This window comes from Eubalaena glacialis, chromosome 12, assembly GCF_028564815.1.
Source record: "Eubalaena glacialis isolate mEubGla1 chromosome 12, mEubGla1.1.hap2.+ XY, whole genome shotgun sequence".
Taxonomy (NCBI): domain Eukaryota; kingdom Metazoa; phylum Chordata; class Mammalia; order Artiodactyla; family Balaenidae; genus Eubalaena; species Eubalaena glacialis.
This window is the reverse complement of record NC_083727.1, coordinates 87,599,330-87,611,357: the sequence shown is the minus strand read 5'-3', so window position 1 is coordinate 87,611,357 and position 12,028 is coordinate 87,599,330.

The window sequence follows — 12,028 nt, the reverse complement described above, 5'->3', positions numbered from 1 at the left end:
TTTTTCACTTGCAATGTCTAGGATGAATTGCAAAAATAAATCTAACTTTATCTTTACTCTTCTCCTGGACCTCAATGTGAAATTTGCAAAAGTCATTAGAAAAGAATAAGATTATTGTCAGAAACAAAATTCCACCCTAAAGGAATTCAATACAGTAGAGCTTGAATGGAAAATCATTAGACGGAAAATCCCCTTAGAGGAGCTGGGGGAAAACTTATCTTGTTAGAGAAATTTTCATAAATTTATGAAAAAACAAAATGGAAGTAAAAAATATAGGAACCATAAGCCTGTCACATTTACAAAACAAAAATTTCCATCCTTAAAAAGCCAACCAGCTTGCCACAGAGCATGATGTTTTAACTCTATTATTTTGAACCAGCCAAGAACCCAGGTTCACATTTGTCTTGCGTTTTGCATCCAGATGTAAACACAAACTATGTCTCTTTTACCCAATCCATAGAAAGGTTACTAGAAGAAAGGACCAGCATAATAATACTGGGAACAGCTCTAACTTAATGCATGTTTTAGTTAAAAGACTGTTTTAGTTAAAAGACGTTTTGAAAAATCAGATTGTATTGGTAATATTGAAAACTACAAATTAACTTAGGAAAATTAAATATGATAGAAAACAAGACAACTAACAATAGCGAAAACTGACAGTACATTTACAATTGACTATAAAGAAATGAAAGAATGAAAATTGACAAAATTTGGATCTTGCAAAATCGAGCCTGGCAGAAAGTGCTGCCATGGAAGACAGCTCACGATGCAGATACGAAGGTTAATTCTGGCATAAAAAATGCTTGTCATCACTAAAACACTGATCCCTACAGTATCATCAGAGTAAAGATGGGGAAAAATTGAAAGGGTTAACTACAATGAACAGAAAATCAGTAAAAATATTAAATTTATTTAATGGGGTTTTTTCTGGAAAATACTTTCCATACACCAGACACACTTTCAAGTTAGTTTAAGAGAGATGTAAATGTTTTTATTCCTAAACATGGGATCAAAACAGTGGGGTTAAAATATCCTGAACTCATTTTACTGAGATCATCATGGAATTTAGACGCTTCGTCCAGAACGCTGTGCACCTCATGACTGACGGGCTTGCTCCCTTCCCACACTTTCTCTGCCTGCTTTATTCAGAAAGATGGCTCCCAGCCACTCAGGCTTTCAGCAGCAAACAATGGGTGAAGAGGAATTGCATGCCTCATCCCAGGGTGAATAATTTGCACAGCATACCAGAGTTCAGGGAGATCTAGAGAGCGTGGGTCAAACAATACCATAAAGCTTTTCCAAGCACCAGGACTGCACAAGGTATAAAAGAAGCTTTGCACACTTCAGCAACTCTAAGGTACAAGGAAGGAGCAAAGAGAGACGTGAGACACCAGTTTTCTAACCAGTTGTGTCCTTAACGATTCATATGACTTACCTCTCCCAACCCCTCTACAATACTCTCCCTGCCAACCCACAGCTGTTACATTTATTTGGTCCTTTTTTTAATCCATTCCATTATGCACCCCCAGTGGGTTTCAGAAATAAAAAGCTTTCTTCCTGGCCTCAAGGAACTCAGAAGAGTGAGAAAGATGGGCCAGTGGACAATTACACTGCAACCTGGTAAATGCTTTGACAGCAGGTGGCACATGAGACATATATTCGTGCTCTACCTGGCCCAGAGTGGGCAGAGGGCATTTCTGACAGAGGGGATGCCTTCCAGGGCAAGAAAGTACCAGCGAATCTGCTGCGTTTCAGGAACTGCAAATGATTCATTACCTGGTTGGACATATTGTAGCCATGAAAATAATTTAAATTCTTTTAACAAAGAAGGTGTGATAATGTCCCTCAGTGACAATGTCACCTCCCTACTTGAAATCTTTCCATGGTTCTCCAAAATAAAAAGAATAAAATTCAATATGGCCATCAAGATCCTGTAGGATTGGTCCTTCTCCAGCTCCTCAGCCTCCTCTCTCCCTATTCTCTACTTTTATTATTTATGATACAGCAACATATAATTTCTTGCTGTTTCCTACATACACGCATACTGTCCCTCAACCTGAAGTCTTTGCTCATGCTGTTACCTCTGACAAGAATGCCCTCCACCCAACTGACCCCAAACGTCCCCACAATTCCTCCCACCACTTTATCTAGATCGCTCCTTCATCCTTTTAAGATGCAGTTCGATGATAATTGTCTGAATCCATCACACTTAATGATGAAACATTAGAAGCAGCCTCACTCAAGCCAGGGATGAGCAAGGCTCCTACTATGACCACTGTTATTCAATATTAGCCAATACAAAAAGGCCAGAAAAGAAAGAATACATAGATATAGGAAAAGAAAAGACACAATGACAGTTATTTGCATATGATATAACTGCCTACCAAAGAGAATCAATTAAATGACTACTAGCAAAAAGGAGTTGCCTGAGTACTAGGCCAGTTATTAAAAAATCAGTAAAAAAAATTAATAGCTTTCCCATTAACAGCAAACGCCAATTATAATACAATTGGGAAAATAAATCCCAACAAAAATATATAACACTTAACCTAACAAGAAAAAAAATGTGCATTTTTTTCATGTATGCAGAAAAAGAAAAACTATACTTAAAAGGAAACTTGACCCAGAGTAGCAAAAACTATATTGAAAAAAACAGAAGAAAGTGGGAAGACACACACTTCCCAACTTTAAAACTTACTATGAAGCAACAGTAATCAAGATAGTGTGATACTGACATAGGATATACATATTAATCAATAGTATAGAACTGAGAGTCCAGAAATAAACCCATGGGTAATGGTCAAGTGATTTTGAACAAAGATCTCAACATCATTCAATGGGAAAGAATAGTCTTTTCAACAAATAGTACTGGAATAACTAGATAGACATGTGCAAAAAAATGGAGTTGCACCCTTACCTCACACCATACACAAAAAGTAACTCAAAATGGATCAAAGACCTAAGTGAAGGGAAAAAATTATAAAACTCTTAGAAGAAATCATGATGGTAAATCTTCATGACCTCATATTTGGTAATAGTTTCCTAGATATTACACCAAAGCACAAGCAACAACAACAACAAAAATAGATAAATTGGATTTCATCAAGATGAAAAACTTCTGTGCTTCAAAGGACACTATCAAGGAAGTGAAAAGACAACTCATAATGGGAGAAAATATTTGCAAATCATAAATCTGATGAGATACTTGTATCCAAAATATATAAAGAACCCTTACAACTGAACAATAAAAGACAAATAACCCAATTTAAATTGGACATAGTATCTATATATGCATTTCTCAAGGAGATATACAAATAGCCAATAAACATATGAAAAAATGCTCAACATTAGTCTTTAGGGAACTGTAAATCAAAACCACAGTGAGGATGGACCTAGAGAATATTATGCTTGGTGAAATAAGTATACTGTATGATATCACTTATATGTGGAATCTAAAAAATAATACAAATAAATGTATGCAAAACAGAAACAGACTCACAGATATAGAAAACAAACCAATGATTATCAAAGGGAAGAGGGAAAGGGAAGGGACAAAGTAAGGATAGGGAATTAAGAGATACAAACTACTATGCATAAAATAGATGAGCAACAAGGATATATTGTAGAGCGCAGGGGAATATAGCCATTATCTTGTAATAACATTTAATGGAGTATAATCTGTAAAAATCCTGAATCACTATGCTGTACACCTGAAACTAATATAATATTGTAAATCAACTCTCCTTCAATTAAAAAAAAAAATGGTGAGATACTACTTCACACACACTAGGATTTCTATAATCAAAAAGGTAGATAATAACAATTATTGGTGCGGATGTGGAAAATCAGAACACTTGTACACTGATGGTGGGAATGTACAATGGTGCAGCTGCTTTGGAAAACAGTCTGCAGTTCTTAAACTTAAACATAGAGTTACCATATGACCCAGTAATTCCATTCCTAGGTTTATACACAAGAGATATGAAAACATATGTCCATGCCAAACCTTGTACATGAATGTTCATAGCAGCGTTATTCATAATATCAAAAGGTGGAAACAAGGTAAATGTATGAATAAACAAAATGTGGTACATCCATACAATGGAATATGATATGGTAATTTTAAAAAGTACCAATATGTGCTACAACATGGATGAACCTTGAAAACATTATGCTAAATGAAAGAAGCCAGTCACAAAATACAAAATTTATTTTGTGAAAAGGTCAGAATAGGTAAATCTATAGAGTCAGAAAGTAGATTAATGGTTGCTTAGAACTAGGAGGGGAAGGGGTGACAGAGGGGTGATGGCTAAATGTTTACAGTTTCATTTCAAGATGATGAAAATGTTCTAAAATGGACTGTCATGATGGTCACACCTGTCTGTGCATCTCCTGAAAACAATTGAATTATACACTTTAAATGGGTGATGTATGGTATGTAAATTTTACCTCAATAAAACTGTTACTTTTTAAAAAAGGAAACTTGAATAAATGAAAACATACACTATGTTGAAGGTAGAGAAAAACAATATAATAAAAATGCCAATTCTCCCCAAAATCACCCATGAAAGTATTACCATTCCTTTTTTAATTCAGCAAGAGAATTTTGAAGTTAATATAGGAGAATGAAAGAGCTAATATAACTATCACAGAAAAAAAAAGTGGCATGAGACTGTCTGAGGAACAGAGAGATGGTCAACTAACAGAATAAGGACAGGAATGGGAGACTGGGGATTTGCTACTTAATGGTTACATGTCTGAGCTTTCTATTCTATTCCATTGATCTATGATTATGGTTTTGTGCCAGCACCATACTGTTTTAATTACTATAGCTTTGTACTATAGCTTTGTAGAAGCAGGGAGCATCATATCTCCAGCTTTGTTCTTTTTTTTTTTTCCTCAAGATTGCTTTGGAAAGTTGGGTTTTTTTGTGGTTTCATACAAATTTTAAGATTATTTGTTCTAGTTCTGCAAAACATGTCATGGGTATTTTGATAGAGATTGCATTAAATCTGTAGATTGCTTTCAGTGGTATGGACATTTTAACAATATTAATTCTTCTAATCCCAAACATGGGATATCTTTCCATTTAATGTATCAATGAAAGGATTTTTATTGTGTGTCATCATCATCACTCTGTCCTTACCCACTGATGCCCCAATCAACCCACCCCAGCACCCCCCCAGGCACCAGGCATCAAAGGGAGTGGAGACTGAACAGCCAGTCTCATGAGACTGAACACCTCTCATGAGCCAGGTCCAGTATAGTTTTGTCCCAATGCTTCTGTAGACAGAAGCCAAGGGAGCTGTGTTCAATAAAGGAATCTGAGAGATGTGAAGGTACAAAGCTCAGCTCCATTGGTACCAGAAGACCAAGTGTGGTGTAGAAGGGTTGGAGTCATTTCATCCATTTCTGGAGCAGAACACAGATGGCTTTAGCACCTACCAGACTTCAGGGGATGTGGTGGTTTGTTGGTAACTTAAGGGTCCACAGTTTTGGAGGCTCTGAGAGGCGTGACCTTAGTCCAACCATCACCATTGTTGCAATGCCTCCCTCTCCCCAAATACAATAGTAGTGACCTAGTAGGTAATGAACGTGAGGAAAGTGGGGGCAAGATAATAGTAGAAGACTGAGCTCACATGCAGATTGAGTCAAATACGTTTAAACCAAAAGCCTTAGCCATTGACATTTGTTATGGAATAGTGAGCCTCTTGCCTCCCCAGCCTGTTTCCACTAAAGGTGACAGGAGGGATATTTGGTTCAAATATGTTATCACTGCCTAGAGGATGAGGAGATCAAATACCTGTACATTAAAGATGGGCTGGAGCACCCCAGCTCCAGCTTCTGCTGAGGTAGGAGGAAGTGGGCATCGCTGTCATGCTATAATGAAGTATTTAGACATGCACAGATTAACATTTTAGGCAAACAACAAATGGCTGAATGGTAAAGTTAATGTTCAGCAAAACTGCATGCCAAACCAAATGATACCATAAAAGAATAAACTTCTACAAAACAGTAATTAATTTGAAATTTAAAAACTTTTCATTGTTATTAGGTTTATTATTAGTTCAATTTTAACAGTTTGATCTTACAGTGCAGGAAAAATCATTGCTCAACCACATCAACGATGTTGCTCTTATGGTCACTCTATGTGCATTTGTGAGACGAAGTATCAAATGGGGGTTTTGTGATAATTTACTTTCACCTGAGATCATTAGAGGAGCTACATACATTTACGGCCAGGTCTGCCAGAGCAGGTACTGCTGACTCTGATGCTGCTGCTGGTGGGATTATGCTTTCCTTCCTCTCCAGTAGTAACTGACTAAAGAAAAGATTTTGTTTTACTTCTGGGCTTGAAGATTTGGTTGATGCTTTCAATATGTGTATATTTTTAAGACCATCCTATGATATAAAGCTTTGTGAACTACCTCAAAAAGATGTTTCTGATTATTTTCAGAAGCAGTCTGAAGATTGTTGTTACCTTCACTACAAAGATACAATAGGCAAATCAAAAATGTGGAAAATTCTACAAGTGAAATCACAGAGTTTCTTCAACAAATTAATAACATTTTAAAAAATAAACTGAAAATGGTACAAATGAACTGGTTTGCAGGGCAGAAATTGAGACACACATGTAGAGAACAAACGTATAGACACCAAGGGGGGAAAGTGGCAGGGGTGGTGGTGGTGGTGGTGGGATGAATTGGGAGATTGGGATTGACATGTATACACTAATATGTATAAAATGGATAACTGATTAGGACCTGCTCTATAAAAAATAAATAAAATAAAATTCAAAAATTAAAAAAAAAGAACTAAAAAGAAGGAAGAAATATTATTGATTAAAAGAAATTTTAAAAACACACAAAATAAATACAAGGAATGAATCTTCTTTGGATTCTTATTTGAACAAACTAATAAACAATTGAACAAACTAATATCTGGGCAAACATAACTAAACTATAAAAATGCTTTTAAAGTAATCAGGGAAAATTGAACATAGACTAGGTATTTAAGGCATTTTAAAAATTTGGTTGTGATAATGGTATTTTTTTCTTTTTTTAACATTTTTATTTTATCTTGGAGTATAGTGAATTTACAATGTTGTGTTACTTTCAGGTGTACAGCAAAGTGATTCTGTTATACATATAGCTATGCTTTTTCAGATTATTTTCCCATATAGGCTATTACAGAACATTGAGTAGAGTTCCCTGTTCTATACAATAGGTCCATGTTGATTATTTTTTATATAGTAGTGTGTATATGTTAATCCCAAACTCCTAATTTACCCCTTCCTCCCATCTTTCCCTTTTGGTAACCATAAGTTTGATTTCACAGTCTGTTGAGTCTGTTTCTGTTTTGTAATAAGTTCATTTGTATCATTATTTTAGATTCCACATATAGGTGATATCATATGATATTTGCCTTTCTCTGTCAGAGTTACTTCACTTAGTATGATAATCCACAAATGGCATTATTTCATTCTTTCTATGACTAATATTCCATCATATATATGTGAACCGTATTTTCCCTATCTATTCATCTGTTGATGGACATTTAGGTTGCTTCTACATCTTGGCTATTGTAAATAGTACTGCAATGAACATTGGGCTTCATGTACTTTTTCAAAGTATGGTTTGCTCCAGATATATGCCCAGGAATGGGATTGCTGGATCATATGGTAGCTCTATTTTTAATTAATTAATTTTTTTATTTCTTAAATTTTTGGCTGTGTTGGGTCTTTGTTACTGTGTTCAGGCTTTCTCTAGTTGCAGCAAGCAGGGGCTACTCTTCGTTGTGGTGCGCGGACTGCTCCTTGCGGTGGCTTCTCTTGTTCCGGAGCACGGGCTCAAGATGCATGGGCTTCAGTAGTTGTGGCTCATGGGCTCCAGAGCACAGGCTCAGTAGTTGTGGCACATGGGCTTAGTTGCTCTGCGGCATGTGGGATCTTCGTGGACCAGGGCTCAAACCCATGTCCCCTGCCTTGGCAGGTGGATTCTCAACCACTGCGCCACCGGGGAAGCCCTCTACTTTTAGATTTTTAAGGAAACTCCATACTGTTCTCCATAGTGGTTGTACCAATTTATATTCCCACCAAAAGTGTAGGAGACTTCCCTTTTCTCCACATCCTCTCCAGCATTTATTTTTTGTAGACTTTTTGATGATAGCCATTCTGACTGGTGTGAGGTGATACTTCATTGGAGTTTTGATTTGCATTTCTCTAATAATTAGCTATGTTGAGCATTTTTTATGTGCTTTTTGGCCATCTTTTTATGTCTTCTTTGGAGAAATGTCTATTTTGATCTTCTGCCCATTTTTTGATTGGGTTGTTTGTTTTTTTGATATTGAGTTGCATGAGTTGTTTGTATATCTCGGAAATTAATCCCTTGCGGATCGCTTCGTTTGCAAATATTTTCTCCCATTCTGTGGGTTGTCTTTTCGTTTTGTTTATGGTTTCCATTGCTGTGCAGAAGCTTTTAAGTTTAATTCAGTCCCATTTGTTTGTTTGTGTTTTTATTTTCATTACCCTAGGAGGTGGATCCAAGAAGATATTGCTGCAATTTATGTCAAAGGGTGTTCTGCCTATGTTTTCCTGTAAAAGTGTTATAGTATCTGGTCTTATATTAAGAACTTTAAAACATTTTGAGTTTATTTTTGTGTATGGTGTTAGAGAATGTTCTAATTTCATTTTTTACATATGGCCGTCCAGTTTTCCCAGCACCACTTATTGAAGAGATGGTCTTTCCTCCATTGTATATTCTTGCCTCCTTTGTCATAGATTAATTTACCATAGGTGCGTGGGTTTATTTCTGGACATTCCATTCTGTTCCATTGATCTGTAAGTCTGTCTTTGTGCCACTACCATACTGTTTTGATTACTATAGCTTTATATTATAGTCTGAAGTCAGGGAACTTGATTCCTCCTGCCCCATTTTTCTTTCTCAAGATTGCTTTGGTTATTCAGGGTCTTTTGTGTTTTCATACAAATTTTAAGATTTTTTGTTCTAGATCTGCAAAAAATGCCATTGGTAATTTGATAGGGATTGCATTGAATCTGTAGATCACCTTGGGTGGATAGTCATTTTGACAATATTGATGCTTACAATCCAAGAACATGGTATATCTTTCCATCGGTTTGTGTAATTTTTGATTGCTTTCATCAGCATCTTATAGTTTTCAGAGTACAGGTCTTTTGCCTCCTTAGGTAGGTTTATTCCTAGGTGTTTTATTCTTTTTGATGTGATGGTAAAAGGGACTGTTTACTTAATATCTCTTTCTGATCTTTCATTGTTAGTGTACAGAAATGCAACAGATTTCTCTATATTAATTTTGTATCCTGCAACTTTACCAAATTCATTGATTAGCTCTAGTTGTTTTCTGGTAGCATCTTTAGGATTTTCTATGTACAGTATCATGTCATCTGCAAACAGTGATAATTTTACTTCTTCTTTTCCAATTTGGATTCCTTTTATTTCTTTTTCTCCTCTGATTGCCATAGCTAGGACTTCCAAAATTATGTTGAATCAAAGTGGCGAGAGTGGACATCCTTGTCTTGTTCCTGATTGTAGGGGAAATGCTTCAAGTTTTCAGCATTGAGTATGAGGTTGGCTGTAGGTTTGTCATATATGGCCTTTATTATGTTGAGGTATGTTCCCTCTATGCCCACTTTCTGGAGAGTTTTTATCATAAATTGGTGTTGAATTTTGTCAAAAGCTTTTTCTGCATCTACTGAGATGATCATAGTGTTTTTATTCTCCAATTTGTTAATGTGGTGTATCAAATTGATTGATTTGTGGATATTGAAGAATCCTTGCATCCCTGGGATAAATCCCACTTGATCCTTTTAATGCATTGTTGGATTCAGTTTGCTAGTATTTTGTTGAGGATTTTTGTGTCTATGTTACCTGTGATATTGGCCTGTAATTTTCTTTTTTGTGTATCTTTGGTTTTGGTATCAGGGTAATGGTGGCCTTATAGAATGAATTTGGGAGTGTGTCTTCCTCTGCAACTTTTTGGAAGAGTTTCAGAAGGATAGGTGTTAACTCTTCTCTAAATATTTGATAGAATTCACCTGTGAAGTCTTCTTGTCCTGGACTTTTATTTGTTGGAAGTTTTTTAATCACAGTTTCAATTTCAGTACTTGTGATTGGTCTGTTCATGTTTTCTGTTTCTTCCTGGTACAGTCATGGAAGGTTATACCTTTCTAAAAATTTGTCCATTTCTTCTAGGTTGTCCATTTTATTGGCATATAGTTGCTTGTAGTAGTCTCTTATGATCCTTCGTATTTCTGTAGTGTCCATTGTAACTTCTCCTTTTTCATTTCTAATTTTATTGATTCAAGTCCTCTCCTTTTTTTCTTGATGAGTCTGGCTAAAGGTTTATCATTTTGTTTAGCAGTTTCAGTGGTCTTTGCTACTGTTTCCTTCGTCTCTGTTTCATTAATTTCTGCTCTGATCTTTATGATTTCTTTCCTTCTACTAACTTTGGGTTTTGTTTGTTCTTCTTTCCCTAGTTGCTTAGGTTAGCTTGTTTATTTTATATTTTTCTTGTTTCCTGACGTAAGATTGTATTGCTATAAACTTCCCCTTAGAACTGCTTTTTTGCATCATTGTGTTTTCCTTGTCATTTGTCTCTAGATACTTTTCTGAGTTCCTTTTTGATTTCTTCAGTGATCCATAGGTTATTTAGTAACATATTGTTTAGTCTCCATGTGTTTGTGTTTTTTACATCTTTTTTTTTTTCTGTAATTGATTTCTAGTCTCATAGCACTGTGGTTGGAAAAGATGCTTGATATGATTTCAATTTTCTTAAATTTACTGAGGCTTGATTTGTGACCCAAAATGTGATCTATCCTGGAGAATGTTCAATATGCACTTGAGAAGAATGTGTAATCTGCTGCTTTTGGATGGAATGCTCTATAAATATCAATTAAGTCCATCTGGTCTAATGTGTCATTTAAAATCTGTGTTTCTAAATGCTGGAGAGGGTGTGGAGAAAAGGGAACACTCTTGCACTGTTGGTGGGAATGTAAATTGATACAGCCACTATGGAGAACAGTATGGAGGTTCCTTAAAAAACTAAAAATAGAACTACCATATGACCCAGCAATCCCACTACTGGGCATATACCCTGAGAAAACCATAATTCAGAAAGAGTCATGTACCAAAATATTCATTGCAGCTCTGTTTACAATAGCCAGGACATGGAAGCAACCTAGGTGTCCATCATCGGATGAATGGATAAAGAAGATGTGGCACATATATACAATGGAATATTACTCAGCCATAAAAAGAAATGAAATGGAGGTGTTTGTAATGAGGTGGATGGAGTTAGAGTCTGTCATACAGAGTGAAGTAAGTCAGAAAGAGAAAAACAATACAGTATGCTAACACATATACATGGAATCTAAGGGAAAAAAAAAAAAAAAAGAGGTCATGAAGAACCTAGTGGCAAGATGGGAATAAAGACACAGACCTACTAGAGAATGGACTTGAGGATATGGGGAGGGGGAGGGGTGAGATGTGACAGGGTGAGAGAGTGTCATGGACATATATACACTACCAAATGTAAAATAGATAACTAGTGGGAAGCAGCCGCATAGCACAGGGAGATCAGCTCGGTGCTTTGTGACCACCTAGAGGGGTGGGATAGGGAGGGTGGGAGGGAGGGAGATGCAAGAGGGAAGAGATATGGCAACATATGTATATGTGTAACTGATTCACTTTGTTGTAAAGCAGAAGCTAGCACACCATTGTAAAGCAATTATACTTCAATAAAGATGTTTAAAAAAAAAATAAAATAAAATAAAATAAAATCTGTGTTTCTTTATTGGTTTTCTGTCTGGATGATCTGTCCATTGATGAAAGTGGAGTGTTAAAATCTCCGATTATTTTTATGTTACTGTCGATTTCCCCTTTTATGGCTATTAGCATTTGCCTTTTATATTGAGGTGCTCATATGTTGGGTGCATATATATTTACAATGATTAAATCTTCTTCTTGGATTGATCCCTTCTTTTTGGATTGAT